Consider the following 14,612-nt stretch of genomic DNA (forward strand, 5'->3'; position numbering starts at 1 on the left):
GAAAAGAGGCCACACTGGTTTTGGGGTGAATCAACCTGGGGAACTGAGGCGCCACCTGCTGGGGTGAGGCTGCCCCAAAGTCACAGTTATCACTGAGGGGTGGCTCCCCTAGGGGACACAAGGACAGCAGGGATTGGAAGCTTGGTGTGTTGGAGCTGGAGGGTAAATGAGGACAAAATGGGGCTGCCTAACGTCACCTGAGGGCTGGGCAGCAGCTGGGGACACAGAGGAAGTGGGGTGGGTGTGGGGGGAGAACAGATGGGCCTCGAGGCCCTTAGGGAATGAAGCTTTCTGCTGTGGGAGTAGGAAAGGGGAGGTGACAGGGGGGAGGGGGGCAATGTGAAAATCTTCTAGAAAACCCCACTACTCAGGAGGCTGAAGCAGGGAGATTGCCCAGTGTTTAAGGCCAGCCTGCACTATAGACCGAGGCCCTGCCTCAAAAAACCAGAACCAAGCAAGCAAACAAAAAAGTACAGCAGTGACCAGAGGGACAAAAGGAAGATTTATTGTAAGACTGCAAAGACCTGAGTGTGCTTCTGGGTTGAGGGAAGGAGCCATAGGGAGAGTGGGTGACCGGCCTGAGAACCAAGAGCCTGGGGCGGGGGTGGGTTCGGCCTTGGGGAGCGATGGGAAGGAAAGAAGCCAGAGTGGGCAGGGAAGCTGCACAGTACACAGCCCCGGAGGGTTGGGAAGAAGCTTCCCCGCAGAGGAAGCTGCAGCTGGGACAGGCAGGGCTCATCTGATACCCCAGCTCCCGGAGCCTTCAGTGTCCTCCTCGAGCATCTCGCAGACCCCCTGCTTGGGGCAGCATTCAGGTGACCTTGGGGCCTCTCTCTGCTGTCATCGGACCTCCTCGGGGATCCAGTTCCTCAGGGTAAGGCCGCTCGCTGTCTTTGTTCAGGGCCATGCGATCTGGCAAGGCAAGCGTGTGGGCATAAATTATTGAGGAAATCTCAGGTTCTCCATAAGCTAAGAGCAGGCCAGCACTAACCACCCGACCTGGGGACAGTCTGAGACGCAGGTTGGCATGGAAATCACCACCCACCAGGCCCCCAGCCCTTCAGTGCAGAGCTGTGCGAAAGCCCACGCCCACTGGACGGCTGCTGGGCTGCTTCGAGGCCTCCTCATAGGTTCCCACAGGAGGCGGGCAGCCAGGACCACGCCTCTTTGCTGCCCTGAGTCCTCCAGTGCTTTCTGGAAAAGAGAAAGCGAAGGTGTTCAGCCGTGCAAACGCTCTGACCAACACTGGTTACTGGGAGGCAGCTGGAGAATTTGCTGGGATCTGCAGCGGCCTGCTCACTCCTGCTGTTGTGTGCTTTAGGGTTTAGCTTTCTCTGTGTGCCCAGCTGTGCAAGTGCACGTTTGCAGGTGAGTGTGGCTGTGTACGAAAATGCCTGTGTGCACTCGTGTTGGCCCTTCATGTGTCGGGAGCTGTGTGCAAACACGCTGGCGTGTTTACTTGGCACCCCTTCCGCAAACACGCTGGCGGTTCAGCAGAAAGACATCAAAATAGCCATTAGACACCGACCCGAGTCTCACTATTTCCCTGGTTTTGCACTCCAGCATCCCAGCCTCCTTCCCTCACTGGTGGGCCAAGAGCCCCCCGAAGCGCTTTTTTGTGCTGTGCTCAAGACAGCACCAAGGATTCAGGCTCTCGAGACTCCCACTGGATCTCCATCTTCACTGGGCTGGGCCAGGCCAGGCCCTGTATTGAGAATGTGGTTCAGAATGAGCAGGACATGGCTTTGTCTTCATGAAGCACACACCTGTGCAGAGAGAGTTGCATACTTGGGAGAGATGACAGAGAGACGGGCAGCCAGGGCACATTTGCCTGGGTCAGGGAGGTGGCATGGGACTGCTTGTGACAGCAGGCATCAGGGAGCCTTCCAAGCACAGCAAGAGAGTGGTGGAGACAGCATGAGAAAGTGCCAGGCTGGGGTCCCGGGGTCCACACCGCTGCCTCGCTGTGCAGGAGACCAGCTCCCAGCAGGAGATGCTTCAGAGCTAGGAATCACCTGCCTCTCACCAAACGGGAGGAAAAGAGCTAACATGGGGTTCACAGATCAGGAGGGGGCCACTGAACAAGTAGACTGGGAGCAGCCTTGTGAGCGTGCAGGTAGGGGTCAGACCCAGAGTCCTTAGGGAGTTAATTTGTTCATTCACTGTCTTTAAAAAAAAACCCACGTGTCTTTTCAGAAATGGGTGCACTGATTCTAATGCTGGGTGGAGTACAAAGCTCCTAGCAACTGAGAAAAAGAACAGTGCTAGAATCTGCGCTACCTGATTTCAAGACTTAAAATAAAGCCACAGACACCGAGACGCAGTGGCACTGGCATCTTGGACAGGCGGATCTCGGGGACAGTGAGGAGTTTAGAAAGGAACCCACAGACTCGGGCCGTAGCTGGTGGGCTCATCCTCCCAAATGTACATCCCTTGGGGCTGTGAGTTAGGCTAACCAGTTCCTGCTGCCTTGAGCCACTGTTTGTTATGGCAGCCCTGGAAACGAGGACAGCACAAAACTGACTTTTGATGGAAGTCAATTCAGTGGAAAACAGTCTTTTTGAAAAATGGTGCCAAGTAATGAGACATGTGCAAATAAATAAATTTTATGTACCCTCCTTAGAATATTTGAAAAACTCAAAATGGATCAAAACCTGAATGTAAAAATCAGGAAATATCTAGAACTCATAGGAAAAAAATCTGGAGCTGGTAACACATGTCAGTAATTCTAGACCTCCAGAGGCTGAGGCAGGAGGATCTCCTCAAGTTCAAGGCCAGCCTGGGTTACATGGTGAATTCGAGGCCAGGCTGAACTACGTAGTGAGACTCTGTCTCGAAAAGTAAATAAACACACTTTGGTGCTTGCTTATGTTAAGCAAAGATTTCTCAGGCAAGCCCCCAAAAGCAGGATGCATACTATAAAAAAAGACAAATAAGACTTCCTAAAACTCTTGTTTTCATGAGATACTATTAAGAGAATGGAAAAGATGAATCACAGGTTACCTGGCAAATAAGCCCATGAAAAGATGCTCAGAATTATTAGCCATTAGGGAAACGCCAATGAAAGCCACAGTACGATACAATGACATGGTGAGAAGATTCAGGAAGGCTGGCATGGCCCTGGCACGAGAGCCTCAGCCAAACGGAGCCCAAGGCCGTTTCTTAGGCAGGGCGCACAGCCGGGGGTGGCAGCACAGTGGAGTTTTCTTTTCTCAACCCCCAAAGTTCTTAGCCGGGAAAGATTCCTGTCACCCGAGGGCAGGTCTACCTGGAAAACAAGTTTGTTTGTTTGCTTTTCACGTGCAGTGCAGGGCAGGAGGGAGACAGGCTGACCTCAGAACCCAGGAATTCTCCCTAACAGTGACTCGGCAGCCTGGCTCCATTCGTGCTGGAACAAAAACATCAATTTTAGAAGAATAAGATGAATGTGAGATCCAGTGCAGGCACTGGGGTCGGAACCTAGGGCCTATGCAACGAGTGCGTCACCAGTCTTTTTATTATTTTTAAATTTAACTTAATGCTTTTTGAGGCAGGGTCTGGCTACATTGCCTAGGTTGGGCTCAGACTTGAGACCGACCTCCAGCCTCAGCCTCCGAGAGCCCTGGGAGGACACCGTGTGCCACCACCCGCCTTCTGTCTACGCCTCCTAAATTTAGGCAGGGTAACTGAGGAGGAGAGTAGGGAAGTAAGGTGTGCCCTGGCTGTCTTTGGCATCGGCTCACACCTGCGCTGGACTGACGGACTGACAAGCAGGCTCTCCGGGGAAGGGGGATTTGTGTTCTGCCTTTAGGTGAACAGCAAAGAGCAGAAAGTGCTTTTGCATGTGGCTCAGTACTTTTCTTCCTCCTCCTCCTCCTCCTCCTCCTTGAGTTCCCTTCACGCCTGTGGTCCAGCTGTTCCACGCTTGGGCGTTCACCCAGGAGCAAAGAAGGCACATGGCATCCGGGGACTCGGTGCAACACTCACGGCAGCTTCATCTGGGCACAACCCAAATGGCCCTCAGCAGCTTAATGACCCAGCAAGGGTGAATTAATACCATGGAATACTATGCAGCTCCCGAAGCAGGCTCCTTGATACCTCAGTGATACATGAAGCCCCAGAGAAAGAATCTGGACCCAAGAAAAGTACATAACTGCTCAGGGGTAGTGAGCTCGGCTAGTGTGTGCAAGGCCCTGGGTCTGATCCCCATCACCACACGCACACACACACACACACACACGTACCACTCTGTGTATATGAAATTCTGTAAAATGAAGTGAACTGATAGTGACAAAAGGCAGTTAGGTGGTGGCCTGAGTGGCAGTGGGGGTCAGAGGGGTGCAGAAGGAAGGGTTACAAAGGAGCCCGGGGGAAATGTGTTCACCGCACGTGGTGATGGTTTTATCACTGTAATGGGGTCCTCAGCCACAGGGAAGATGGAATTCAGACATGGGCTAGTTCTCTAGCCGCATCTCTGCTGCTGGTGACCTCTTCTTCAGGGCCCTCTGATGGGGTGGGGCCCTGTCCCAGCTGCTGAGATGTCACCTGTCAGCCAAGGAGACCTTTTTTTTTTTGAGACAGGGTCTCACTATGCAGTTCTGGCCAGCCTTGAGCTTACTGTGTAGTCCAGGCTGGTTTTGAACTTGCAACAATCCTCCTTCCTCAACCTTCCAAGTGCTGGGATTACAGGCACAGCCAAGGATTCGAGTCCATTCATGTAGAAATTATAGATCTGGAGCTGGGGATTTAGCTAAGCGGCATAAGCGCCTGTCTTGTAAGCAGGCAGTCATGAGTTCGATCCCTGGTGCCAATAAAAAAAAAAAAAAAAAGAAAGAAATTACAGACCTGCAGAGCACAGCTGAAATCTCTCCATGTTAACAGCCCTGCACCTCGGTGGTCGGTCCCTCCCAGCCCCTGCTATTAGCGGCCCCCCTAGGCACCCGGAGTAAGCAGCTCCCAGAGGCCTTGGGCGTTCTCTCAGACCAGGGACGGCGGCTGCCAGCTATTTTTCATTGTTCTCTGTTGTCTACCGCCAGCTGCCTTCAGTGACATCAGCCCCAGCTGGTGGCTGCTCTAGGCCCTGGTGGCCTTTGGAGTGACCCATTCCTAGTGTGCCAGCTCGAGTGCTCTGCTGGAGATAGAAATCACAAACAGGCAAACACAGGCCTTCCAAAAGCAGCTTTTTCAGAGTGTGTGCTCTAGTGTGGGAGCGGGGGACAGCTCGCTGACTGACCCGCTAAAGACACGCTGAAGCTACTTATCCAGGCGAAGCGGCCCCTCTCGGGCTCAGGCTCGATGTCAGGCATTTTGTTTGGTCGCAGGGAGAAGCCCTAACTGCAGAGGAGTGGGCTCATCTGGACAAGAGGCAGGGTGGAGTCGCCTGGAGACCGTAGCTGATGGTCACCAGAGTGACATCTCCCTGCCGGGCCACCGGGCCCTGATGCTGCAGCACTGGCCTCGAGGCATTTGGAGCAGTTGCGAAGGAAGAGAAGGAAAAAGTCCATCTGAGAACTCACAAATTGTCACCATGCCGGGCTGAGACTTTTATAAGTACATTTTTAAAAATTATACAATGTGAAATACTTGACAGTATAAACCATACACTTCAAATGAGTAAGATAGCAGATTTTATACTGTGTGTATTTTATCAAAATTGAAAAAAAAAAAGAACTTTTAAGGAAGGAAGCAAGAAAATATGGCTGTGAGGGTCTGCTGGAGCAGAAGATGGGACAGCTTGCAGTCACATTCATGGAAGCCCCTGTGGAAAGTCTTAGAGGCGGTTAACTCTTCTAAGAAATTTCAAAATCTCCTCTCTGCCCGGTCTACCTTGTTTGTGTCCAAATATGAGTTCAGTTCCCCTCTTTGGCTTCTAGAAACTCCAGTTTGTGGTGAGCAAATGACCACAAATTCAAATTATTAGCGTGTAAATAATCGGGGACCTGAGCAGCTCTTCCGATGAATGGTCACTCAGCACCCCAGATGCTTCTGGACGCAGCACCTCCAAGGGGACTCTGAAGCCAGTAACCCCAGGCCCCTAGCCGGTCCCCTTCCTGCCCGGCCTGAGGGAGGCTGTGTCAGTGATCAGGGCCGGTGTGAGGCTGCTGAGGTGGCTGGGCCAGGTGAGCTGGACCCCTGCAGGCTGCAGAGAATCACGGCTGCTGTTTCTACGGTGCTGGGCCCGGCCAGCCTGGGTGTGCCAGGGACACACTGCCGCTCGGTGTGAAAACACACCGAGTGTGCGTTTCACGGTCTCCCCATCCTATGGCCCCGTTCCGTAGTGTTCATCACGTCCACTGCAGCCAAGCTCCAGACCATTTTCGTCTTCCCCAATGGAAACTCTGTACTCATTTGACAGAGTTTGACTCCCACCCCACTGTGCCCGGGCCATCAGCACGGCCCACATCTGAATGTCCCCAGAGCCTTCGGGAAGGTGACTGGGTAGTGGGGGCTTCTGGGGGCTGGTGTTGGGAGGTGGGGTGGCTGTGAAGAGGTGAGGCCTGGGGCTTCCTTCCCTCTCTGGCTCCCTGCAATGTGCTGACTTTAATTTTCAGGTATACACCCAGGAGAGGTACAGCCTGTCACAGTCATAGTTTTCAGTGTTTCGAGGGACTTCGTACTGATTTCGATAGTGGCGGCACTAATCCACATTCCCACCGGCAGTGCAGACTGCATTTTCCCTGCATCCTCACCGGCACGTACTGCTTTTGTTTTGTTTTTTTGTATTCTGATGATAGAATTCTGACTGGTGAGATGAAATTTTAATGACTGGTGGCTTTGATTTGCAGGCCGTAATGGCTAACGATGTTTAACACTTTTTTCACATACTTATTAGCCATTTGCGCCCCTATGGGAAAACGCCCATTCGTGGGTTTGCGATTTGGGCTTCATTGGCGCTGAGCCTTCCGACTTCTCCGTCTGTTTTAGATGTGAGTCTCCGGGTGGAAGTGCAGCTGGCGAAGCTCCCTCCTGCCCGGCAGCCCCCCCCCCCCCGCTGGGTTTCCTTGCTGCAGGAAGCCTTTCTGTGTGATGTGGTCCTGTTGGCTGGTTATTGCTATTACTTCCTGTCCTGCCAGAGTCCCTCTCAGGAAGTCTGCCCATGCTCATGGCTTCAAGTGTTTCCCCTGTGTTTTCTTTTAGCAGTTTCAAAGTGTCAGGGTTTTCCTTAAGTCTGTGATCCATTTTGAACTCACTTTTTGCGGGTGAGGGCAGGGATCTAGTTTCAGTCCTGCACAGGTGGATACCTGTTTCCCACGGAGGCTGTCCTCCGTCCAGCAGGTGTCTGTGCCCCTTTGTCCAGCTCCAGATGGCTGTAGCCATATGGGTTTGTTTCTGTGTCCTCTGTTCTAATCCCCTGGCCTACAGGTCTATTTCTGTGCCAGTACCATGCTGTTTTCCTTACTATGGTGTTGCAGTATAGTTTAAGTGGGGTATTGTGATACCACCAGCGTTGCTCTTCTTGGCAAGGCTTTCTCAGCCATTCTGGCTCTTTGGGTTTCCCTATGAATGTTGGGGTGTTTTCTACTTTGGTTGTGTCTTAGCAGCAGTTTTGTTCTGTTTGTTGGATACTGGGAATCGAACTCAGGACCTCTTGCTTTACTGAGCTGTATCCCGGGCCCAGGATGTTTCCCAACTATGTGAAAAATATCACTGGAATGTTGATGGAGATTACATTAAATCTGTAGGTTGTTCTGGTCATGTGTCCACTTGGCAGTATTGATTCTCTGATCCATGCACATGAGAAGCTTCCCATCTTCTAAATCTTCATCAGTTTCTCTCTCGTGTTTCTCTCCTTCTCCTCCTTGGTTAGAGTGGTTCCTAAGTATTTTTTGAAACTACTTGTGAATGAGGTTGTTTTCCTGATTTCTTTCTCAGCTACCTCATTACTGGGATCTAGAAAAGCCATCACTTTCGAGGCTGATTTTGTGTGCTGTAATGTTTGTCCTTTTGTGACTGGGTTATTTAGGATAATTTCTCAAGGTCCACCCGTGTCAACATTTCCAAGCATCAGTGATGCAAGCTAACAAGAGCTCTACAGATGGAGAGTGGTGATTTGACACATGGTGAGTGTTCTTATCGCTACCAGACGATTCACCTCAAAGCACTTAAAATAGTTAATTTCGTGTTACGGATTTTACTACGGTTTTAAAACAATGGTAATGAATGAGATCATTTCCTCTACAAACACAATAAGTGAGTGTCAGACTCAGGGTCAGATTCTGGGCACTGGGGTCAAATACTCCTCTTGCCGCGCTGTGCATGCCGGGCTCCCGCTGGCCTCCGCATCCTCGAGTGCAGCTGGTCCCCTGAGATCTCTGTTTAACGTCACCCTGTGGCTGACACTGCCGTGCAGTTAGGGCTCTGGTGGTTCAGTCGGCCCTGAGCTCGCCTAGCTTTCCTGTCCTTGGTCCTTAAACTGTGGAGTTTAACAGGACTGTCATGGCGTTTGCATTTGGTCAGTGTTAGAAGTCACCAGAGATGATTTAAGGCACACAAGAGAGAAAGTGTGCAAAGGTTATGTAAATACAGCACCATCTCGGATAGGAGACTGAAGTGTCCTGGGGCTTGTACGGGGAGAGGGGTCCTGGAGTCAGCTCCCTAAGGTGATGAGGATGAATACACTGTCTTTCCACACAGCCGTTGAACTGGAAGCCTTGCGTCCACCCATGACAGCCCACAGTGTCTGAGTGATCATAGATTCAGGTTTGGAGATTTATGTCCAAGAGGAGTGGACAGCTTTTGGCAGAGGAGAACATCAGCTTCCACAGGACCCTGGAGCACCTGGGTCACACGGAGGAGGAAAGAGCTCAGGAGGCCACAGTGCGTTGGGTTAGGGGCCCAGAGGCCATTGAGGGGCCTGAGGCCACCGAGGGTCCGAGCCCGGGATGCCCAAGGGAGGAGGATTTCAGAGCTCGTGTGCAGGTCTGAGCCAGAGCCAGGGTTTCCTTGGGGACTCCCTGGGGAGGAAAGGGGCCGAGGAGAGCTGTTCCCCAAGTGGCACATGGCCTGCTTTCTGTGGGCAGGGACAGGAGAGGGGAGAGGAGCAAGCAAAAGGGGAGTTTGACCTGGTAGGGGAGAACCGTGACTTCCTCTGGGAAACAGCGGCCCTCGTGGGCTTAGCAGTGGACAGTTACTCTGCACTGAGGAACCCCTCAGAGATTAGTGTCTGGGGGCGTCTGTGAGGGGTGTCCCCAGATAACCATAACCGATGTGTGGCGCAGTAAACTGAGGGGACCCTGCTGGTGCCCAGTTAGAGAATGCAGGAGGAGGAAGAAGCTCATCCCACGTCTCTAGTTTCTTCTCCTCCCTTCTCCTCCCCTCCCAGCATTCCCCTTCCTGGCTGCCATGAGGCAAGGGCCCTTCTCCAACATGGCTTCCACCATAATATTTTGGCCTCACCACAGGCCCCAAAACAATGGGGCTAGGGGGTGACAGACAGAACCTCTGAGACCGTGAGCCAAGATAGGACAGGAAGTTGACCAACTCCTTTTGACTCAGCCAACCCCAGGGAATTCTTGAAGGTGATGAGGCAAGGCCGTGCCCTGTGTGGGTCCAGGAGCCCTGGGGTATCTCGCTGACCAGGGAGGCCCCAGTGTTACCCAATGATGGAGGAGAGGGGTGGGGTATGTGAGTTCAGAAGTCAGCCGGTGTGTTTGTAAATCACCCGTGACCTGTGCTTCTTTCTTTTTCTCTTGCTTTGTTTTGTTTTGTTTTTGGAGACAGGGTCTAAGTATGTAGTTCAGGCTGACCTTAAACTCACTGCGTAGCCCAATCTGGCTTTGAACTCCCTGTCATCCTCCTGCCTCTGCCTCCTGAGTGCTGGGATTACAGGCGCAAGTCACCACACCCTGCTTTTTCTTGGTCTTTCTGACTCGAGGGAGGGGGCAGCTCCCTGGGCACTGCCAGAGCTGTTGCCAACTCAGAGCTTTATTACAGTTCAGAACCACTGCTGGTCAGTGTAGACAACTGGGCATGGTGAAGGGACGAGCGAGTGAAAGAGGCGACCTGAACAGCAAGCCCCCCTCGCTGTCCCCGGCGGGCAGGCACTGGCAGACACCCTGCGTGGGCAGCCCGAGCCGGGCTCCTTTTTAGCCGACTGTGCAGCCTTCCCTTTCCTGCAGTGCAGTCCTGGAGCAGGGCAGGATCCAGATTCCTCACAACCTTTGTCCCACAAGCCCGCAGGGCCAGGAGGCGCCCAGCCAGGCAGCCTCGCCAGCCCGGGGCAGGAGCATAGGGCCAGCCTGCCAGCTGTCCCGAGAGCACTGTCCAGCAAATGCCACAGGGCTGGTTCAGGGAGGAACAGAGCCATGGGAGGCGGCGCCCTGTGACACAGGGGCCAGGAGGTGACGTTTATGGCACTTGCGCTGGGTCCCTGGCACTGGACTAATCCTCACGCTTTAGAAGTACTAGAAGCTAAGTGCTATTTTTACCACCACCCCCCTTTTTTTGGGCAGGGAATCTTTTTGAGACAGGGTCTCACTATGTAGTTCCGGTTGGCTCTGGGCTCACTTTTTAGCCCAGGTTGGTCTGGAATTTACAAGGATCCTCCTGCCTCAGCCTCCCGAGGGCTGGGATTACAAGTGTGTGCACCACCACCGGCGTCTACCCTTAATAAAGATGAGGCAGCTAAGCCTCCTTAAGCCAGAGGGGTGTCAAACCAGTGTTTGTCCCCCACCCAAGCTGGCACCCTGGACCATGTCGTCCCCCCCACCCCCACCCCGCTCCGGGCACCAGCGCCCCCTGGAGGGCGCCCTGAGACCCGTGCGGGCTGGCTTGGAGTCCGTTTCGCAGCTCACGTCCTCCGAGGGGCCCGCCAGGCATAAGTTTACGGCCCCAAAGTTTCTGCAGGTCACCTGATGACTCACAGCCCGCTGCCATTGTCACCTTTGTCCAAGTCATCAGCTACCGAGGGTGTCGCATGTCCCTGGCTCCGGGGTCAGGGGCCCCTCGGCCCGCTGCCAACGCAGGGCGTCGAGGTCCCCACACCCACAGCTGCGCCCGGGATGCACAGCTTAGGACCAAGGTGCAGCTGAGGGGCGGGTGCTCGCCAGCTGTGCCCGGCCCTGGGTTCTGTCCCTAGAGCCACCAAAGAAGGCTGGGTCAGTGTCGGGCTGGGGGGGGGCGTGACCCCCGTCAGCAGCCCTGACCGCCTTCCCCCCTTACCCCGACGGATGCCCCCTCCTCCCGCGGGGACGGCCGGTCCTCCTCTGCCCCGGTCCTGCTGTGTGCCCAGTCCCTAGAGCAGCCTGCGGTGATGCAAAGAGCCGCACGGACAGATGGACGCGCAGAGTCCGGGGCAGACCTGGAGCCTGGACCAAGGGCCCCGCGGGAGGAGCTGGACCAACGCTGCCGAGGAACCAGGAGGAAGGCTGCGGCCAGCGCGGCCACCTGCGCCCTTTGTGACAGGGCCCCCTCTGCGCAGGCCAGAGCACCTGACAGAGGTGTCCTTGGTCTCTGTCCCTGCACACACCAAGGACCAGGGTGACCCACGAAACAGAAACCGGCTGCCTCACGGTTTGGGGGATCCAGGTGGCCGCGGGGGCGGTGACAACGGTGAGGAAAACCTGTCCCAGCACCCCCCTGCCCAGCTTCCAGGGTTTGCTGGTGGCTTTGCATGAGGCTCTCCCTGTGTGTGTCTCCAGCGCCCCTGATTTTTTGTTTTGTTCTGTTTTTCTGTGCTGGGAACTGAACCCAGGGCCTGAACACCGAGCTGCATCCGCCTTTTTTTTTTTTTTTTTTTTTTTTTCCTCTTTTTATTTGGAGACAGGGTCTCCCTAAGTCACTGCAGGCCTGGAAATCCTCCCGTTCAGCTGTGGGATTAAGGATATTAGTCACATTGGATTAGGGACCCCCCAAATGACCCACTGTTAACTAAATGCATCTGCAAGGACCTTGTTGGCCAATATGGCCATATTCAGTGCTACTGGGGTTAGAGCCCCATCATCTTTGGAGGGGCTGACAGACACAGTATCAGGGGAGACAAGCACTCACACTTCCTGGCATAGTTTGTAAAATGGGTCCTTTTCATCCATTTCATTCTTTTGAGGAGTCATCTGGTGACAGGTCATGTAAGCCTGTGAGGAACTCCTGTTGGGAGTCCCAGAGGGAAAGACCCCCAAGGGCCTGCTGTGAAGACAGCCAGGGCAACAGTGGCCCTCATCACCCCAGGGACACCAGCACCCAGGGGCTCGTTTGAAGCTGCTGCTTGGGGTGGGTAGAGGAGGCCTGGGGGACCCCGGATCTAGGGTGAACCCTCAGCCAAAGGCACAGCTGTCCCCAGGGGCTGCCTCAGCCGAACCCTAATCCTGCTGCCCCCCAGGACTGGAGTCACCAGGGAACGGCTGGGCTCCACCTTTAGACTTCCCATTCTGGAGCCTCTGTGTGGGTGCAAGTCCAACACTCATGGCTCCCCACCGTCTCCTTTTGGCCCAGGAAGGAAGGGAGGCCACCCTGGGGTGGACCCGCTGGGCAGCCTGAGTGCCCAGCTCCGGTGCCTCTGTCTCCCTCGCAGCCCTCCTGCTGCCCCTTCACGCCCCAACACGCCCTTCCCTCTGGGACCTGCCAGCATCCAATAGGAGAAGGGGGACACCTCAAACTCTTCTAATCTCGACAGGCCCCAGGGCCTGGCTTTAAAGCTGCAGCAACAACACTCCATGCAAAGACCTGTGGTGATGTTGGTCTCCAGTCTCTTTCCTGCTGTGACAGCTGTGGCCGCCTCACCCTCACCCACCCCTGTGGCTTCCACTGCCTTCTGCCTGCTGGGGCCCCAAGTCACCATCTTTCTCCTTTTGAATCAGCTGTTCCTGGCCTCAGAACTCCCCATCGAGAAGGTCCAGAGCCTGTGCCATCCTCTGAGGCCTGTCACCCTGAGGTCACCTTTGCGGGAACCTGAGCCTCCACCATGACACCTTCCTCGCACTCAGCCCCACCTCCATTGCGGCATCCCTCTGGTCTGCTTTCCACCTGTGCCTCGATGGCACCCTCGGCTCTGTGCCCAGCCCTGCTGGCTCTGTCTGTGAGAATGATGCTTTATTGTATGTTACTGGCTTGTCCCCTCGACCCCGCTGTGGCCTCCTTGTCCTGTCCCTGGGACCGTAGCTGCACCCCTAGATGAGAACCCGGAGCCAGCTCCACCATCCTGCGTACTTCTTCCGGGCTCAGCCTCCTGCTCTGGTGGCTTCTTCCCACACGCTTGGCTTCCCTGGATCTCTGTGCTGTGTCAGTGTCCCCAGTGTCATATAAGAAGCCTCAGGGTCTCTCCTGCAGCCCTGGGAGGAGACCCCTAAGAGTCCTGCACAGTAGGAAGGGGTTTTGTTGCTCTGTGAGCCCAGCTGGTCTCACTGGAGTTTATGTTAAAAAGCGAGGCCTGAGGTAGGGGCTGGCTGGCCTCAGGCCAGGAAGACAGTGATTACAGGGCCAAGGACTCTCTGCCCCTGCCCTGCAGCCCCAAGGACCCCTGGGAGGAGAAGATTACAGTCTATAAAATGGGATTGAGCAATGGGATTTGATGAGCTTTGGGCTGCTGTCTGTCTGCTGTGACCCTCTGTTCACCTCATTCGGCTAGCGTCAGGGTTGGTGACCAGATGGCGGCCCAGGGGCAGGGGGGTGGGGAGCTCTGTGGGCCCACCAGCCGGCCCTGGCCGTGCCTCGCCCCGTGTGACTCCTCCATCTGACCCTCCTGAGCTGCAGCCCGTGGAAGAAACTGTAGTTTCAATGTTCCTTGAGACTGTTGAGTGCTCCAGCAAATCACCCAGCCCAGGGAGAGCTCTGGGAGTCTGCGATGTGTCCCTGGTGGACCAGGAGCACAGAAAGATCAGACTGTCTTGTTTTTGTTTTTAACTGTATGAGTCCGTTTATGTAACAATACTGGAAAAACAGGAACATAAGGCAGCGGATCACAGGTTGCCAGGGGTGGGGAGCGGCAGGAGCGCAGGACCATAAAGGGATTGCACCAGGACGGCTTTGTGCATAATAAACGGCTCTGTGTCCAGATGGTGGTGGCTACACCGATGTACGCGTGCATTAAATTCCGTGGCATGGAACCCAGGACGATTCTATTTTGTTAATTCAAAACAATACTCATCTTTGGGAAGAAGCTATCTCTTTATAGACAGATCTTTCAGGACATGTTCCAAAGGTCTTCCAGATGACAATAAAGAGGGTTTAGCTGAGGGTTTAGCTTAGTGGCATAAGTGCCTGCCCTGGCAAACACAAGGTTGTGAGTTCAATCCTCAGTACAAAAACAAACAAACAAAAGAGTCTTTGATCTTTCTGGAAATCAAAAACATGGATCTTCATTCTAAAACGTGTACACAGCTCTTCCTAGAGCGCTCCCCCCATCTTCAATTTTGATATTTGACCAGTGTCACACTCTCCTGGGGGAGGTGGGACCCCTGCAGAGCGCCCTCCCCATCCCACTCTCCCTTCCCAGCACAGACTCCTGACTGGCACCTAAAACGTGGCTGAGTTGAGGGGCGGAGCCTCCAGCGGGGTGTCTGAGGCTGCTGTGGAGGGGGTGTCCCGGGAAGACAGAATTTCCCTGTACTTGTTGGCCTATGAGTCAGGGGGTGACACTCTTGGCTTGCGCTGTGGTGGGAACAACGTTCCCTGCAGGACGGTGTGGCGATGTCACTGCT

At 54.3% G+C, this 14,612-nt stretch overlaps 1 protein-coding gene and 1 long non-coding RNA gene across 3 annotated transcripts in view; one reads left to right on the forward strand and one right to left on the reverse strand.

Annotated features, from left to right (window-relative positions):
- The first annotated feature begins 456 nt into the window (after positions 1-456).
- Positions 457-14,612, forward strand: part of Nek2 (NIMA related kinase 2) — a 41,783-nt gene continuing 27,627 nt past the window's right edge. Inside the window, exon 1 of the mRNA XM_003474223.4 lies at positions 457-874. The gene's annotated coding sequence lies outside the window, so the exon portion shown is untranslated. The remainder of the gene's footprint in view (positions 875-14,612) is intronic.
- On the reverse strand, positions 489-1,215 carry LOC106028656 (uncharacterized). Of its 2 annotated transcripts, none has more exons than XR_001202272.3 (2): positions 1,046-1,215; positions 489-912 (listed from the first exon to the last, which is right to left on the reverse strand). It is a non-coding gene; the product is annotated as an uncharacterized LOC106028656 (long non-coding RNA). The 2 variants fall into 2 exon arrangements; XR_010043315.1 differs by having other exon boundaries at positions 1,000-1,215.

This window comes from Cavia porcellus, unplaced genomic scaffold (genome assembly GCF_034190915.1).
Source record: "Cavia porcellus strain 051 isolate PalLab524CR breed Dunkin Hartley unplaced genomic scaffold, mCavPor4.1 scaffold_26, whole genome shotgun sequence".
Classification (NCBI taxonomy): domain Eukaryota; kingdom Metazoa; phylum Chordata; class Mammalia; order Rodentia; family Caviidae; genus Cavia; species Cavia porcellus.